This window comes from Hipposideros armiger, unplaced genomic scaffold (genome assembly GCF_001890085.2).
Source record: "Hipposideros armiger isolate ML-2016 unplaced genomic scaffold, ASM189008v1 scaffold_415, whole genome shotgun sequence".
Classification (NCBI taxonomy): Eukaryota; Metazoa; Chordata; class Mammalia; order Chiroptera; family Hipposideridae; genus Hipposideros; species Hipposideros armiger.
This window is the reverse complement of record NW_017731765.1, coordinates 799,581-817,761: the sequence shown is the minus strand read 5'-3', so window position 1 is coordinate 817,761 and position 18,181 is coordinate 799,581. Positions and strand designations below refer to the sequence as shown.

Here is an 18,181-nt window from a genome sequence, read left to right as displayed (position 1 = left end):
TATATATTCACTTATAGTTGACTTACAATATTATACAACATCAGCTTCAGGTGTACAGTGCAGTGATCAAGCCTCTTCCCCATCCATGATGTGGTCTCCCTAGCAAGACATGTGACCACCTGACACCCCACCCAGTTCTTAACCAACGTGCCTCTCGGCCGGCCCCCCATGAATGCTTTTAACCCAGGTATTAACTGTTAATTTTTGTGTGGTTTTAAAAAATCTTTTTGTGTCATGGACCTCTTGGCCATATGGTGAAACCTGTGGACCTTCTCCCAGATCACTTTTTTAAAATATATAAAATACCTGGTATTACCAAGGAACCAAATGTATTGAAAAGCAGCTTTCGGACTATTTTTAGTTGTGATATATTAAGGCATATGCTTCGTTAATAATGCATTAAATAATGAGATCTAGCTGAGATCTAACAGACTGCTGTAATTTCAAAGTAGTGACCACTATAAATTATATTTTGAGATATCTGTAAACTATAATATGATATGAAAATATTTGATTTGTTTTGGTCAAAGCCCACAGATACTGCCAAACCTACTATGGTTTGGACCTTTATTTAAAATTAAAGTGCTCCTCACTTGGAGCACCAAAAAGAAACAAAAAACAAAACAAAAACAAAAATAAAATTAAAGTGTTAAATTTCAGTTAGAACCTAAAAAGCAATTTTCCCAGGTCTCATTGTATTATTTTAGCTGTCATCCACCTTTTCGTCATCCTTTCCTCCTCCATCTTCTGCCCTACTTCTGTTTTCTTTTCCCAAACATGAACTCATAGTAGGGATCTGAAAGCCACTTTAAATGTCATTTATTGAATACAGTTTTAGGATCCCTCCCTGCTAAGGAAAAAAAAGCCTCCCAACTAGGTAGTTGTAGTTTTTCTTGTCCCTTAATTGACTTAATTTAAATTCTAAAACATTCTTACGTTGAACATTTAGTATATTTCTTTAAAGGCTTATGTAATATTTTATGACCTCTTTGTTGGTTTGAGATCCCTTCTATTTCCATGACAGAAATTTCTGTGGCAGTGGCCCTCAAACTTGAGCCTAGATCAGAATCATGTTAAAATACAAATTGCTGGGCCCTGCCTGCAGAGTTTTTGATTCAGTGAAACTCAGGAATTGGTACTTTTAACAAGTCCTCAGCTGAGGTGATGCTGTTGGCCCAGGGATCATCCTTTGAGAACCATTACCTACTGTTGGGAATGATAGCACAAAAAGAGAGCTGCTGCCATTGTGAAAACTCAATACTGTGGTTTCTTACTATGTTGTATCATGCCTATAAACTAAAGATTGATATTGGGGGTGAAAAGATACTAAAACTTTCAGGTTTATATGAGATGATATAATGCATTACCACTATTAATTCATCAGCAAACATTCATTGAGCATCTACTATATGCCAGGCTCTATTTAAGGGATGGGGCTAGACGAGGCAGGCAATGTCTCTGCATTTATGGTGCTTCAATTTAGCGGAGAAAGCGTATAAGCTCTCCATACTGTAAAACTGCTTTGTCACAAATCAGGTTTCATCAGTTAACTCCTGAAATTGTACTGAGAGTTAATATTTACAATTACACTAAAGTAATAAACCCATGAATCATTTATTTTTTAAGCATTTGTAGCAGCAGATAAATTCTCCCTCCTTTTCCTCCATATGACAGTCAGTACAGTTGAGACTGATAAACTTAATATTTATAATGTGCAAAGTACTTATTACATACAAAGTACTATCATAGCTCCTAGGAAGTAAGTGATTCAAAGTTGAGTGAGATGCAGTGCCTGGCCTCAAAGAAGCTTACCAACTAAGTTGAAAAAAAACAAGCATTCAAGGAAATAATAGTATGGAGTTAGGTAGGGTTGGAGAAAGGTGAGGAAAGACAAAGAATTGCCAAGTATAGTAGCTAATAATCTAAATAAAGGTTCCAGATTGCACTAGTGCTACAGTGGTGGGTCATATTTAAATTTCATCATAGGGCATAGTCGATAGTTAAGGCCTCTGGGTTAAGGGCAGAGGAGCAAGTTAAATAGAATTAAGCATCCCTAAATATCACCATTTTTATTTTTTTATGTGTGGAAACAGTAACATCAAAAACACGAGCCACTTCTTTTTCCCATTCACAAAAAGTCAGGGACAGTGCTAAGAACTCACGCTGTTTGCAGTGGTTAGTTACAGTTTGGGAGTGGGATTAGGAGGTGAGATAGGACTAACTTTTTTTACATTTCTGTAATTTTCTTCATTGAATATTATCAAAGGAAGAAAAAATGTTACCTGTTTCCTCTCTTCCCATTAGACATTATTAAGATAGAGTACCAGGTTTCCACCTTCTCCAAGTTTAAGGTCAGTGTTTGGTCAAAACTGGATGTTTGATTTCTTTTCACTTTGTAAATCAGCCAAAATACATATACTACTTAAAAGGACAAAACAATTAAATGTTTTAATTTTTTTTCTTTATTTTTTTTTTTTTATTGGGAAATTGGGGGTATGGGAACAGCACTGGGGAATTAGGGGAAGGGGAACAGACAAGTTGCTGTCCTTTTGTTCTTCAGTCTAGTTGTGGAGGACGTTGCTTCACTGGCCCAAGTTGGCACCATCATTGCGCTCTTCCCGGGCGAGGCAGATCAGTCGCCGGCTTCTGGCCGGCTGCTCACTGCGGCTGCTGGCCGCTCACGCCGGCTGCTGGCTACATACGGTGGTAGCCCATGGCAACCCACTGCCACAGGGGCTGCAGCCTACGCCGTCGCTGGCGACTCATGGCAGCCCAGCTCCAGGTTGAGCTGTTGTTCAGCATCTTAGCTGTGGAGGGCAGTGTCACTGGCCCTCCTATGTGGGATCCGAACCAGGGCCCTCTGGCATTCCAAGCCAGCTCTTAACCAATGCGCCACTCGGCCGGCCCAGGATTTTTAACATGGCCTTCAAGACACTAAATAATTTGGGTCTTCTCATCTATCTAGAAACAACAATAATAATAGCAACAAAAACAAAACCCTCCAACAGGTGGCAGGATGGCTCAGCTTGAAAAACAAAAAACAAAAAACCAAAACCCTAACATTTAAAATTTCTTTACCATATTGTCAGGAATATTTTGTAGGGTTTTCCATATTAACATATTTAATACTCTCAACAACCCTAGGCTGAATCATCTTCCCAAGGCTGTTTAAGTGGTGAAGCAAGGATTTAAACTCAGATAGTAAGTAGGGCTCCAGAGCCCAAGCCAAGCTCTTAAGTATTATATACTCTGATGAATTATATCATTCCCGCTGCCGCCCTCCTGCCCGCCCTCCCAACATACAGCTGTTACCTTTTCACCTTTTCCATTAATCCATACTTCACAGGGCACTCAAATATGCTGTTTTCTTTCTGGAACATAATGCTTTTCATTTTTCAGCTTCTAATTCCTGGTCAACCTTTAGAGCTCAGTTTGAGTGCCACTTTCTCAGAGAGAAGGAGGGGGTGGAGAGAAAGAGAGGGACGTGCAGGCTTTAACTGATACTCTTCCATCTCAGTTAGGACTGTTCTGTTTTTTTGGTTAGCACCTATAACTTATGATACAGTAAACGCCCATGATAAAGGTAGTAAGTAATTTCAAAAAAATTCAAATCGCATAAAATATGGCATTATTGTGAGTTTAATAAATGACCCGAGTCTGTCTATGTGAAAGAAGTGTGTGTGTGTGAGGGCAATGGGTTCCAGGGTTCAAACTCAGGAACCAAATCAGTCTAAGGTCTGGGCTGTGGTTTGGTGCCACCTGGTGGTATTTGGGTACTACAGTGACTGCTGTTTGAGGACAGAGTGGAAGATGAGAGTCAGTTAGTTACCAGTTAACTTACCTGAGTTCATGTATTCATGAAGTTTTATTCTATTCTATTTACATTTGTGTTTATTTGTTTAATGTTTCCAACATGCTTCATAAAGCCAGAGACCATATCCATTGTGTTCACTGGTATTGCTCCGGGCCAGACACCAAGTAGGTTTTCAATAAAGTATTTGTTGAATGAGTGAGTGAATAAGAAGACAGCATGAACCAGAACAGAATGCCAAGAATTTTGTATTTTATTTGGAGACTGACAAACAATGTTGTTTAGGGATTAGGCTTATGGGACATGGTTGAGAGAGAGAGGCAAGAAAGATGGAGTGGAAGCAGATTTGGTGGCCCTTGAACATCATAGGAGCTGTGCGAAACATGATCTGCAGAAGATGAGAAGTGAAAAGAAGGACATTTATTTTAAGTAACTAGAACATACTAAAATAATAGAAATAGAAGGTATAGCTTCCAAAATACTAAGTTGGATGGTAGGTTAGGGAATAAACTAAACTTGACCAATTTAACAAAGGCAACAAAAGTTTTTTTCCCCCAAAAAAACTATGGAAATATAAATCATAAATCAAGATAGTAGAAATAAGTAAAAAACATCAGAAATTATATTAAAATCACCTGTGATCTTAACACGAGGCTGGACTATTTTTAACAGATGCACAAAACAAAATTAAAATGAATGGAAAATAAATTCATTAGAAAAATGCTAACCAAAGGAGCTGGTGTAATAAAATCGAATTTAGAGTGAAAATCTTCAATTTGACATAGACTCTTCAAACTGCTAAATGAACAATCCAGAAAATATAATCATCCTAAACTTATATGCATCTAACAACACAGCCTTGAAATACCATTTAAATAAAAACTTTCAGAACTGCAGAAAGAAGTGCACATGTCTACAAAATATTGGGACTTTAACACATCTCTGTCAAAACTGAAAAATCAAGCACACACAAAATTAAAAATGGCATCAAAGAACTGAACCACAGGACTGACAACTTTCATAAACTGAAGCTATATAGAACATTGTACCTAACCTAATAAAATACAACCTTGTATAATACAATCTTTCCCAGTTATCTATAGGTCAGCTTTTAACTGTGTACTAGGACATAGAGGAATCTCAACAATGTCAGAAACATCAATATCATTCAAAATATATTATTTCATCATAATGCAGTAAAAGTAGAAATCAACAATGAAAGGAATCAAAATACTTTATAATATTGGCAACTAAAAACTCACTAATGAGTGGATGAAGGAAGAAAAGAAAATTATAAAATATTTGCAGCTAAAAACAATGAAAGCATTGAATATAAAGATTTGAGATGTGACTTGAGCACAACTCACTGGAAATTTCTTAGCTCTAAATGCAGTTTTTGAAAAATAAGGAAGATTGATAAAATGACCATATGTTCAATGCCAGATGTTAATAAAGGACTAACAGAATAAATCCAGATTAAGTAGAAGAAAGGAAATAATAAAGATAATAAAAGTCAATATTAATGAAATAGAAAATAAAACAGAATACATCATTAATGAAACCATAAAATTAACAAAAATGGATAACCCTCTGTAAAGACAGATCAAGGAAAAATGAGTGCTATGAAGAACAAAAATATGTCCAACATAATGGAATTTAAAAATCGTAAGAGAATACTGTGACCAACCTACTGCCAAGGAATTTGAAAACCTATGGAGTTGACAATTAAATATAAGTACACACACACACACACACACACACACACACACACACACACACACACACNCCCCCCCAAAGAATAGAAAACCTAAACAGATCAATAACCATTTAAGTTCTTTAACTTCACATGTGCATTCCCTCATTCAAACAAGATCTAGATCTATTACTAAAATTTCAAGGGCTACATAATCCCTAGCATATATAAACTCTAATAGAAAATATTAAAAGAGGGAAAGCTTTCCAACTCATTTTATGATGCTAGTATTATCTTAACCTTAAAACTGATACAGTATAAAAAAGAAAACTTCCTGTTGAATTTGTGTATTATCATAGCTACAAGTATTCTAAATAAAAAATACTAAATCAAGCACTGATTTACAAAATCATAACGACAAAATACATACTAGAAAGGCAAGGAAGAATAAATATTAGAAATTCTATTAATGTAATTCACCACATGAATAGATTAAAGGAGAAAACCAATATAATCATCTCATTAGATCCAAAAAGCATTTGTTAAAATTCACCATCTTCTGAGGATAAAGACTTAATCTGGATTGGGACTTGATAAGGGGTATATATTAAAAATCTATAGCAAATATAATTAATGGGGAAACAATGCCAGCTTTCATTATTACTGATTAGCATTATTATTGGTGTTCCTAGCAAATGCAAATAAGACAAAAAAAAGGCATAAAGATCAAAAAGAAAGAAAATAGTTTGCAGATGGTTTAATTAACAAAATTTAAGAGAGTATATAGATTTTAAAACCCAAAGGTTCATCAGGTTTGCTGTATAAAATACCAATAATAAAAAAATGAAACCAAAAAATCCCATTTATAATAGTAAAAAACTTAATTAGTTATTTAGGAATAAATCTAACAATAATATGCAAGACCATTATGAAAACAAGAATTTAACTTTATTGAGGGGCATAAATAGATATATAGCTTACTTAAGAAATAAAAAACATTAACAGACCAAAACCATTTGGTTTCTTTCCTCTTTAACCCACAATTCTATAAATTCAGTACAATTCTGGTCAAAATCCTAAGAGGGCTTGTTTTTGGTGTAATTTGACAAACTCTTAAAGATTCAAAAATAGTCTAGATAATTCTGCAAAAGAACAAAGTGTGAGGTACTTGCCCTCCTATCCATAAACAATGATTCTAAAGCTACATACAATTTTAAAATGTGTTATTGGCCCACATACAAATGGTTTAGTAGGAATAGAAAGCCCAGATCAGAGTAAGTATATGACAATTAAGTTCCCATACTCATCCTAGAAAAAGTGCTACATACCTCATTGTTGAATATAACTACGGTCACCTTCGAAGTACTCCCCTTGGGAAGCTATGCACCAACACCAGTGCCTAGTCCACACTTCAGAGCAAGTTTGGAACTCTTTTTTCGGGAATGGCCATCAGAGCTGTCGTCGTATTACCCTTGATGCCCTGAATGTCATCAAAATGTCTTCCTTTCAATATTTCCTTGATTTTTGGGTAAAGAAAGAAGTCATTGGGGGCCAGATCACGTGAGTAGGGAGGGTGTTGCAATACAGTTAACTTGTTTACTGGCTAAAAACTCCCTCACAGACAATGCTGTGTGAGCTGGTGCATTGTCGTGATGCAATGAATTGTTGGCGAAAAGTTCAGGTCGTTTTGTCTAACTTTTTTATGCAGCCTTTCCAGCACTTCCAGATAGTAAACTTGGTTAACTGTTTGTCTAGTTCATATAAATTCATAATGAATAATCCTCTGATATTAAAAAAAGGTTAGCAATATCGTTTGCAAACTTGATTGTCAGACCTATTATTTATACCTAGAATATAATAGACGTGGATTTATAAATCAGTGGAAAGGGGTGGACTGTTCAATAAATTGTATTAAGATAGTTGGCTTTTTATATAAAGTAAAATTTAGATTCCTATTTCATATCCTCTTGTTTTATTTAGTTTTTCAGTTGATTTATTTATTCCTCTTTATTTTTATTTATACAATGATCCTATCTTCCTCATAATCATAAAATCTCATTTGATTAATGGGCATTTTGTTTTAGTGTATTGGGGATGTATATTCTGTTGTATATATTTAAAATTTACTTGTGTATACATAAGTATTATGTGTCTCACTTGGTTTCATACTTTTTCTTAGTAAGTACAGTTCTTAATATCCATGCATTTTGCTTTGTATATATTTAATCTGTTGTTTCTAACGGCTGCACAATATTCCATGATAGACATGTACAACATTGTACACTTCTGCTTGCCCAATAATGGATACTCATCACACCTTTCTTGTTTCAACTACTGCTGTGGAACAAACCGCCCTAAAATTTATTGGCTTAAAACAAGAACCAGTTATTGTTTCTCCTGAGCCTATGGGTTAGCTATATGGTTTTACTGAGACAGGCTGGGCATACTCTCCTGTGGTCTTCTGTGGATCAGCAGGGAGCTTTCTGGTCTAGGAAGACCTCAGCTAGCACAGCTCAGCCCTCCTCCTGTCTTCTTTCTGGTCATCATATTTCCTTTACTTTTCTTTTGATGTGGGACAGGAACATCATGTGATACTAACTGGCATCCCTGTTTTGTTCCCCATCTTGAAGGGAGTATATCTGAAGTTTAAACTTGAAGTTCAGTGTTTGTCGTTGGTTTTAGTATATACTATGTGCCAAGTTAAGGAATTCCCATCTATTCCTTTCTGTTTGTTTTGGTATTACACCTGTAAGTATGGAGTCCAGTCAGATGCTTTCTTGGCATTCTTTGGTAAGTCATGATTTTTCTCCTTTATTAATGTGGTCAGTTAATTGACAGATTCTTGGACATTGAACTCTCCTTGTGTTTGAGAATACATATTGCTCATTTTGCTTTGGTTTGCTTTAAGTTGAGGACCTTTCATAAGTTAAATAGGACTATAATTTTCTTTTCTTATATTATCCTTATCTGGTTTTGGAATGAAGATTACACTAGGCTCATAAACAACTCAGGTTGCTTTCATTTATTATTCTCTTCTACTTTCTGCAACAGTTTCTATAAGAATTAATTTTAAAATTTGCTAAACTTTGCCTACAGGGACACATAAGGGATTTTATTTTGTGGAGAGGTTTTGGACTACATTTCTTTTTTTTTTTTTAAACAAAGTTAGCTGTGGATTTTTTTTTTAAGCTTTTATTGGAGAATTGGGGAAAGGAACAGTGTTGGGGAATTGGGGAAGGGGACATTGTGTTTTTCCAGGACCCATCAGCTCCAAGTCAAGTTGTTGTCCTTCAGTCTTAGTTGTGGTTGACGCAGGTTCAGCTCCAAGTCCTGTCGCAGCTTTCAATCTTGATTTCTGTATCTATTGTATTTGTAGTTATTTCTCCCCTTTAGTTCTGCATTACATTTGCACCTTTTCTTGATAACTCTTGCAAATATCCATCTGTTTTTTTCATCTTTTCAAAATTATCATTTGGTTTTGCGAATCTCCTCTATTTTTTAAAATTATAGATTCTTATTTCATTTTTCCTGCTCTTCATTATTTCCTTCCTTCTTGTTTCATTGTGTTTGTTCTGTTAATTTTTCCACCTTTAAGAATTGAATGTGCTGTGTTTGTTTATTTTTAAACTTTTTCATTTCCTGACTTCTAAGTACTATTTTAGGTGTGTCACACATAGTTTGACATGTTGTATTTTTATTGTAATGCATTTCTAAATATTTCTTAATTACTTTACGATTTCCTTTTTATTTCAAGGACAGTTTAACATATACTGTAATGGAAAACTCATATTAATTTGACTATATCAAAATTTAAAATTTTTGTAGGATAGAAGATACTATAGACCAACCAAATTAAAAGTCAGACAGCAGGCTGGCAGAAGATATTTGAGGCACATATCTGAATTATTACCTAGAATCTGTTAACATTTTATAGTCCAGTAAGGCAAAAGGTATCACCGAAAAGTAACAAAGGATATCAATAGACAAGTCATAGGGGAAATGTTAATGGCTAATAAGTATATGAAAAAATGTCCTCAGTACTTACTAAGTATATGCAAATTAATACAGCAGTGAAAATTTTCTTGTCACATAACAGATGGCAAAATCTTTAAAGTCTGATTTTATCTTTTATTGACAAGAATGTGAGAAAAATGGGAACTCTAACATATCATTAGTAGGATTTTAGACTTATGCAGCTATTTTGGAGAGCGTAACATATAAAATCAAAAGTGCACTTATTCTGTTACCTAAAATTTCTATTTGTAGGTACATACTGTGGAGAGACTCTAGCATACATGCTTAAGAAAATATAGATAAGAATTTTTAGCAGCATTGTTTACAAAAGTGAAAAATGGAAGCAATTTTATTTTCCTAGTAGATAATTCAATGAATAAAATGGGGTAAATTCATGCACTGGAATACTCTGTAGCATCTAAAAAGCATAGCTATATTTACTTATACCAACATAGATAGAATGTACATCTTGAATGAAAAAAGTAAATTTTAGAATGGCATATATAATAATGTCATTTATGTACCTACAGCATGCAAAATAATGCTATATATCATTTTGGGACAAACACACACACACGCACACATAAATATATATACACACAAAAACATAAAAGTATAAAAAATAGACTGGAAGATTATACACAAACCTCATGTCAGTGGTTTCTTTGGGGGAGATAGAATGGTGAATGGAGGACCGGAGGTAGTAGTCAAAGATGCTATCTTCACCTGTAGTATGCTATTTCTTAGGTAAGAAACAAACCTTCAAGCATAAATAGCAACATGATAACAGTTGTTTCCGTGTAGTGGAAATATAGCTATTTGTTATATTATTTTTAGAAATTTCATGTATGTTTTAAATCCCTCTTAAAAATTGTAGGAGCTGAGTTCCTAAACTAGGAACACAGATTTCTTGCCTGGGATGACCATCTCTAGGAGTGGCTGCTAAGAATTGGAAGCAGTGTTTTGCCTATTATAAACTATTAAGTGAAGAATCAGTAAGCTCAAGGAGAGTCTGGCCCAGGGATAATTTAAATAAAATGCAGAAAATATGAACCTAAGCCAAATTATCAGCCTCAAAAACGGCACATACTGGATCCTTACTCATCATAGGGTTTTCATGGTCCATAAATGCATATGGCAAGATAACTTAGATAAAATAACTTTGGGGAGTCATGGACCGATTTGAGAATCTTAAAATAGTCATGGCCCTCCTCAGAAAAATGTATATTTCGCTAACAAAATTTTATCTTTTTCTGACCCCTATTAAAAATCCATGTCTTATAAAGGCTTTTATGTATATACTTTAACTTTCCTGAGTGGTAGTCCAAAATGTAGCATATACCCACTATTCTCTAGCTTCACATATAAGCAATTTTGTGTATCATACTGTGTCTAAGAAATTCACCCTTAGTAGGGCTTCTGTGTGAATTGAAAAGGCTTAATTTTTTTTTTGTCACATTGTTTGTGCTACCAGGTGTAGTAATAGGTGCCTACAACAGAAACTTACTCAAAGTAAGAGCTGGATAATTATTTGTTGAATAAATGAATATGTGATTATGTGTTTAAACATCTTCATTTTAATATTTAATAATATTTTATAAAATCTGACCATTAAATAAAACAGTAGTATAAAAATTATAAATAGAGAATTAAACAGTAGTATAAAACATACGAGATAATTCATTTTTTCTCTTTGTAAAATAAATCTATAGACTGCATTCCTATTTGTATTGTCTACCTTCCAATATTGGTGAACCAGGCTTTACTTAATGGTCCTAAATCGCTTGATTTCAGCTTGTTGTCCTTTGATGGACATTTTTCTTACAGCTTAGTTTTCTTGATCCTTTTTTTCTCCTAAACATTCCCAACACACCACACCCCAGCTTTGAATTTCATTGTTAGTTCTGTTGTATTAGAAAAGTTTAGACTGTCTGGCCTTCTCTTATTGTTCTCCCACCATTCACTGCTCAAATTTGTTTTCCCCTTCATTTCTCAGAAAGACACTTAACCGTTGCTTTAGCTTTTGACATTAAAAAAGCAAAACATCAGGGCTGGTCTAGTGGCTCAGTTGGTTAAGAGTTAGCTTAAGAGCACTAGCTCTGAGCAACAGGGCCGCCAGTTTGATTCCCACATGGGCCAGTGACACTGCGCCCGAGCTGAGCTGCTGCTGAGCTGCCAACAGGTGGCAGGATGGCTCAGCTGGTATAACAACAAGATTGCCTGTTCGATGGTGGGCTATGCCCACCTGCAACTAAGACTGAACTCGGCACCTTGAGCTGAGCTGCCGCCCAGATGGCTCAGTGGATAAAGCATGCACTCTTAACAACAAGGCTGCTGGTTTGACTCCCGCATGGGAAGGTGGCTACGCCCACCTGCAACTAAGACTGAACACAGCACCTTGAGCTTAGAGACCATGAGCTGCCGACGGGCAGCCAGATGGTGACTGGCATCCTCCAAAAAACTAAGACTAAGAAAAACTAAGAACAACAACAACTTGGCTGTTCCTCCTCCCCAACACTGTTCCCCTCCCCCAATTACTCAATTAAAACAAAACAAAACACCATTTTGCCAATTACAGTTCATAAATATAATAGTAAAATGGATTTAACTTTCATCCATTTTATAACTTCTAAGTTTTACAGATAAAGATTGTTTTGTAGAATTTTCAACCTTGAAATCATACATACTGTGTGACTTTGGTCAAAATATTTATAACTTTTGGGTCCTCAGTTTCCTGAGCTATAAAATGAGGGCATTAAATCCATGTTAAGAGCTGTTATTACCAAAATAGGAAATTGGCATCCTTCTCCCAAATTATGAAATGATAACATTAATGGATAGAATCTCTCCTCCCTTTGATTCCTACCTATAATTGTTTTTGTTTTTTTAAAGAACTTTAAAGCCTTGATAGAGCACACAATTCTGTTTGGTTTTTAAAGTGTAATATGTGATGTGTGATCAAACAATATGGTGAATGTTTAAATATAAAAAAATTTATTTCAGTAAAAGACATATTGCCCCCTCAAAATACTCCCCCTCACTTTGAACACACTTATTCCATTATTCTTGCCGCTTTCTGAAGCAGTTCTGGAAGTCCTCTTTTTTTTTTTTTTTTAAATTGGGGAATTGGGGGAGGGGAACGGTGTTGGTGAATTGGGGAAGAGGACCAGCCAAGTTGTTCTTCAGTCTTCGTTGTGGAGGGCGCCAGTCACCATCTGGCTGTCCGTTGGCAGCTTGTGGCCTCTAAGCTCAAGGTGCTGTGTTCAATCTTAGTTGCAGGTGGGTGTAGCCACCATCCCTTGTGGGAGTCGAACCAGCAGCCTTGTTGTTAAGAGCGCACGCTCTATCCACTGAGCCATCCAGAAGGCAGCTCAGCTCAAGGTGCCGAGTTCAGTCTTAGTTGCAGGCGGGCATAGCCTACCATCAAACAGGCAGTCTTGTTAGGAGCATGTGCTCTCACCAGCTGAGCCATCCTGCCACCTGCTGGCAGTTAAGTGGCAGCTCATTTCGGACGCAGCGTCACTGGTCCATGTGGGAATCGAACTGGCGGCTCTGCTGCTCAGAGCTCGCGCTGTTAAGCTAACTCTTAACCAACTGAGCCACTCGGCCAGCCCTGGAAGCACTCTTTTGTGAGTGTTTTTAGTTGAACTGTCCTGGCTGCTTCGATGTCCTGAATCATTTTGACTTTGGATAAGAGCCAGAAGTCTCACAGTGCCAGATAAGGTGGATGAGGACACACCGTAATATTTTTATTTGATAGAAATTGCCATATACCAGAAGTGATATATGACACAGAGCATTGTCATGATGGAGGATGATTTAGGGCACACTTTAAAACACACCTTCTCTCATCCGAAACTTTGACCCGACTGACTGCACTGAACAAACTGAAACTTGTCATACACTGTTACTGAGGTTCAACGTGCTGTTCCATATTGAAGGTCTCTGCCTTTCCGTTGGATGGCATGTGGCAGCAGCATTCACTGTATTTTGTGATCACAACAAAAAGGCTCCGTGTCACACATTGCTTCTGGTACGGCAATTTCTGTCAAATAAAAACATTATGGGGCCGGCCGAGTGGCGCGATGGTTAAGAACTGGCTTGGGACGCCAGAGGGCCCCGGTTCGGATCCCACATATGAGGGCCAGTGACACTGCCCTCCACAGCTAAGATGCTGAACAACAGCTCAACCTGGAGCTGGGCTGCCGTGAGTCGCTGGCGACGGCGTAGGCTGCAGCCCCTGTGGCAGTGGGTTGCCATGGGCTACTGTATGTAGCCATCAGCCAGCGTGAGCGGCCAGCAGCCGCAGTGAGCGGCCGTCCAGAAGCCGGTAGGGCGCAATGATGGTGCCAACTTGGGCCAGTGAAGCAACGTCCTCCACAACTAGAACTGAAGAACAAAAGGACAGCAACTTGTCTGTTCCCCTTCCCCCAATTCCCCAGCACTGTTCCCATCCCCCAATTCCCCAATAAAAATCTTTAAAAACAAACAAACAAACAAACAAACAAACAAAAAACATTATGGTGTGTCCTCATCCACCTTATTCACTGGATCTGGCACTGTGTGACTTCTGGTTCTTCCCCAAAGTCAAAATGACCATGAAAGGAAAATGTTTTTAATCGATTCAAATATCAAGGCAGCCAGGACAGTGCGAGGAAAGATACTCATGAAAGAGGACTTCCAGAACTGCTTCAGAAAGTGGCAAGAACCATGGGATAAGTGTGTTTGAAGTGAGGGAAATTAATGGCAATGTGTCTTTTACTGTAAAAAAAAATTTTTTATTTAAACATTTACTGTATTTTTTTTATCACACTTTGTACCTCATTCATGGTAGTCAGGAAAGGAGATCAAGATGTGTAGGTTCCTTATTTTTTGAAAACCTCTAGGTGATGTTGTCACTAGGCTCCTTTCCAACCATAACATTTTATGATTCTGTGTTCTAGAGAAAGGGAAAACACGAATGAAATCACCAGGAGTAGCTAAAAATAAAACCATTGAAGTCCTATGTGGTATTGGAAACAATTGTATGTATATTTATCTCCCAAGAACTTTTTCTGTCTTGGTTACTACAGGACCATAAAAATTATTCAAATAGCAAGGGTATCTAATTATTTTTGGTTATATTAGACTTTAATGATAATGATTATATTATGAAGACTTATTTTCAAAATGGAGAGGTTGGAGGATGAAAGAGTTGATGCTCAGACTTGAAAGAATTAAGAAAGAGAAAGACCTGCTCAGGACTCTGAAGCAGTAGTTGAAAGCTAGAGGACATTTACAAACTTGACCCTTTTCTTTCTTTATCTAAGCTGTGAAATGTGTATTTCACATGTGTGTAAATCAAATTAGGATTTTAAACTGCTCCTTCCTTCTGTATTCTTTTGCTGATTAACAACTTACCCCAAATTTAGCAGGTTAAAACAACAAACATTTATTATATTGTACAGTTTTTGAGGTTAAAGATTGGGGAGTGGCTTACCTGCATGATTCTAGCTCAGGTTCTTTCGGGAAGCTGCAGTCATCTGAAGGCTTGATTAAGGGCTGGAGGTTCTGTCTCTTAGATAGCTCTGTTATGAGACTGTTAGCAGGATGCCATTGTTCCTTGCCTAATGGGCCTCTCCATAGTTACTTGAGTGTATTTAGGACATGGCAGTTGTCTTCCTCTGAGAGAGAGATACAAAAGGAAGAGATCAGAGAGTTTCTGAAGTCAGGCCATCAGTTCAGCTTTATTCTATTTGTTGGAAGTGAGCCATTAAGTCCAGCTCACACTCAAAGGGAGAGGGGAATTAGGTTCCACCTCTTGAAGGGAGGAATATAAAGAATTTTCCGACAAGAAAATCAATAGGTACTAAATGCATCACAACAGGTAAACAGGTCTTGTTACATTGGTGGTTGGTGTGTTTGAGAGTAAGGGCTCTGGAATCAGAGGTGCTTGGGTTCACATCCTGGCCCTGCTTCCCATTATCTGACCTTAGATGCCTTATCTATAAAATGAGCACAATAGTAATATCTATTTCATAGGAACATAGAGAGGAATAAGTGAAAAAAGTGAAGGTAAAGCATTTAGCATTAGTGGCTTTTATATCAATAAGAGTTAGCCACTATTTACCTTATTTTTTTCCTGCTAGGACACAGCAATAACTTTGATATAGGGGATTCCTTTCTGTAATGTTATTAGCAGAATATGAATTTGCTCTATAGTATCTACCATGTTAACCTACCTATTCTTACTCAATTTTTTATTCTGTTTATTAATACCTGCTTAATCCTGAAGACTCGAGAAATGCAAATGTGTGTATATTCACATACACTACATGGTTTGAGTTATATTGTGTGGAAGAAATACATATATAATTAAATCCTGCCACATTTATATTTTTAATATTTTACCATGCTGTTAAAAATTCTTCAAACACGTTTTTAATAGAACAATCCATTGAATGTGTTGATTGTTTCCTCAGGCTAGGTCTGGAAATGAATTTTCTGGATATATGAACCTTTTTTACACTTTTGATATATAATGCCATATTGCTTTTCTGAAGGTTTGTACCAATTTATATTTTCAGCAGCATCCTATGCTTACTTGCTATTTCCAGTATAGTATTATTGGTCTCTAAAAAGTATTGGTGGTTTTTGAAAGCCTAGAGTAGCAAGGCAGAATTCCATTTATAATAGCGTGGCAGAATTTTATTGAAGTCCAGGAAATTGTGTTTTTACAAGAGCTTTAAATATATAGGAATATTTTCCAGTCTTTCTGCATTAATTTCTATTACTGTACACACTTACATATGTATTATATATGTATATATAATACCTAAAGTATTATATATACATATATAATACTTTATATTATATTATATATATAATATATATTTATATATACATATATAATAACGAATAGATACGGCTTCTGTTCTCTTGGAATGTGAAATATAAGGCTGACATGGATACATATAATTAAGATGTACAGAGTAAAATACACACATACACACACACACACACACACACACACTCTATTCACTTCTTCAGATATATCTCAAGAAGCAAATAGTAAGGTAAAAGTTTTATATCAGACTTCCACTGACTCCTACATTGAGGAGAGTGCTCCTCCTTGAGCCAAGTTTACCTGTCACCTCCAGAGAGAAATCTTCGGCTTACTTTCTTTCCTTCTAAATACTCTCTTCTAAGTACAGTACGTGAAAATCTGATAGGAGTAAAAATTCAGATGTTATGATTTCAGTGATCTGCCCAAAGCCAGCAATGCCCTGTAGTGTTCCTTATCATCCCTGATCTGGAAGCTGTCTCAGTTTAAGATTCTGCCAATCAATGGATGGTCCTTGTTTTAAATTGACTAGAAATAAAAAAGAAAAGCTAATCTAGTCATATAGTTCCTTTTGTCCAATAGGTGGCAAGTTTACCTAATGCAAGAAAGAGATCCTTATTTAAGGGGAGTTGTACTTTGGGAATAGCTATAGTTTCTTTACTGGGATGATGAGGATCATGGTGGTAGGGCTAGGGGAAAGGACCAAGAGAATAAATGAGTATTTAAAAGAAGTGAAAATAGTCATGGGCTATGTAAATTTATTCTGAAGTTGCAGTGACACGTTGGGCAATGTTTGTAAAATGATATTGCATTAATAATGCCACTGGAAAATAACTTTTCCCCCCTGAATTATCCGCATAGTTCAATTTAGATCACAAAAATTAAATTTTAACTGGTGTTTTAAAATTTTTGGTGTTTTTCCAGCAAATAGTTATTGAGCACTTACTGTGTAGAAGGCACCGTTTTACATAAATTTTATGTAAGAACAACTTTAGGGCAAATTTTGTTTCAAACATTTTTTATATTATGAAATCCTGAAACCAAGGAAGCAATTTTTCTGTTTTAATGAAGCCTCATCTGGGTCATTTTATTGATTTCCTGTATTGTCGATAAATGTATAGTCACTGAATGGCAATATAGTTCCCTCTTTTATTGTATTTTAATATGTACCTTATTTGTAATAAGGTTAGTTTCTATCCAAAAGATTTTTAAAAGTAGATGATGCCATATAAACGAATACGTGTATTTGTTTCCAGTTGAATCAAATAGTAATGAAAAGACACGAGAATTTCATGACTAGCAAGTTGGTGAAGGATAATCTAATCTCCCAGAGGTTGGCACGTTTTGTTGTTTACTTATAAATGCCTGTTCAGTGTACCTTTAACACAGTCAAAAGGACGCAGTCAGTCTCTGAAAGTAGTTAGAAGAGACTTACTTTCCAAGCAAAGCTTTTAGAATATTTTGTGGGTATGACTTTTTGGGTTGGTATTCCTGTTTTAAAGTGCAGCTCTTTCAAGTGAGCGGGTTACATGTTTCACAAGCTTTGAAACGGCCCAAACAAGTTAAATAGTCACCTTTATTTACAGCTGCGGGACTAGGTATTAGATCTCTCCCAGGAAGAAAATTTGATTAATGGCTCTTTTCCAGACTGAGGACAATTGAAGACTTTTCTTCCGCAGAGCGTGAAATGTGCCTCTTCCTGCCGAGGGGCCTTCTCCTGGCCGCGGCCCCGGGGCGATTTCCAGCCTCAGGTGTCCCTCGCCGCGGGCCGGGCCGCTCTCGGGGCAGGCGTCCGGGACTTCCTGTCTGGGCGCGGGGCGGAAGGATCGCGTTGCTAGTG

At 36.5% G+C, this 18,181-nt stretch overlaps 1 protein-coding gene and 2 long non-coding RNA genes across 8 annotated transcripts in view; 1 reads left to right on the top strand and 2 right to left on the bottom strand.

Annotated features, from left to right (window-relative positions):
* The window catches only part of ELF2 (E74 like ETS transcription factor 2), a 92,444-nt gene that overhangs the window by 51,121 nt on the left and 23,142 nt on the right, over positions 1–18,181 (top strand). The gene's annotated exons all lie outside the window — the stretch shown is intronic.
* LOC109394197 (uncharacterized) lies at positions 4,047–6,871 on the bottom strand. The gene is made up of 2 exons (XR_002126407.1): positions 6,833–6,871; positions 4,047–4,199 (listed from the first exon to the last, which is right to left on the bottom strand). It is a non-coding gene; the product is annotated as an uncharacterized LOC109394197 (long non-coding RNA).
* Positions 6,984–18,149, bottom strand: LOC109394196 (uncharacterized). 2 transcript variants are annotated; one of them, XR_002126406.1, is made up of 6 exons: positions 17,916–18,113; positions 16,645–16,722; positions 14,998–15,181; positions 14,339–14,457; positions 10,166–10,278; positions 6,984–7,020 (listed from the first exon to the last, which is right to left on the bottom strand). It is a non-coding gene; the product is annotated as an uncharacterized LOC109394196 (long non-coding RNA). The 2 variants fall into 2 exon arrangements; XR_002126405.1 differs by lacking the exon at positions 6,984–7,020 and having other exon boundaries at positions 8,771–10,278; positions 17,916–18,149.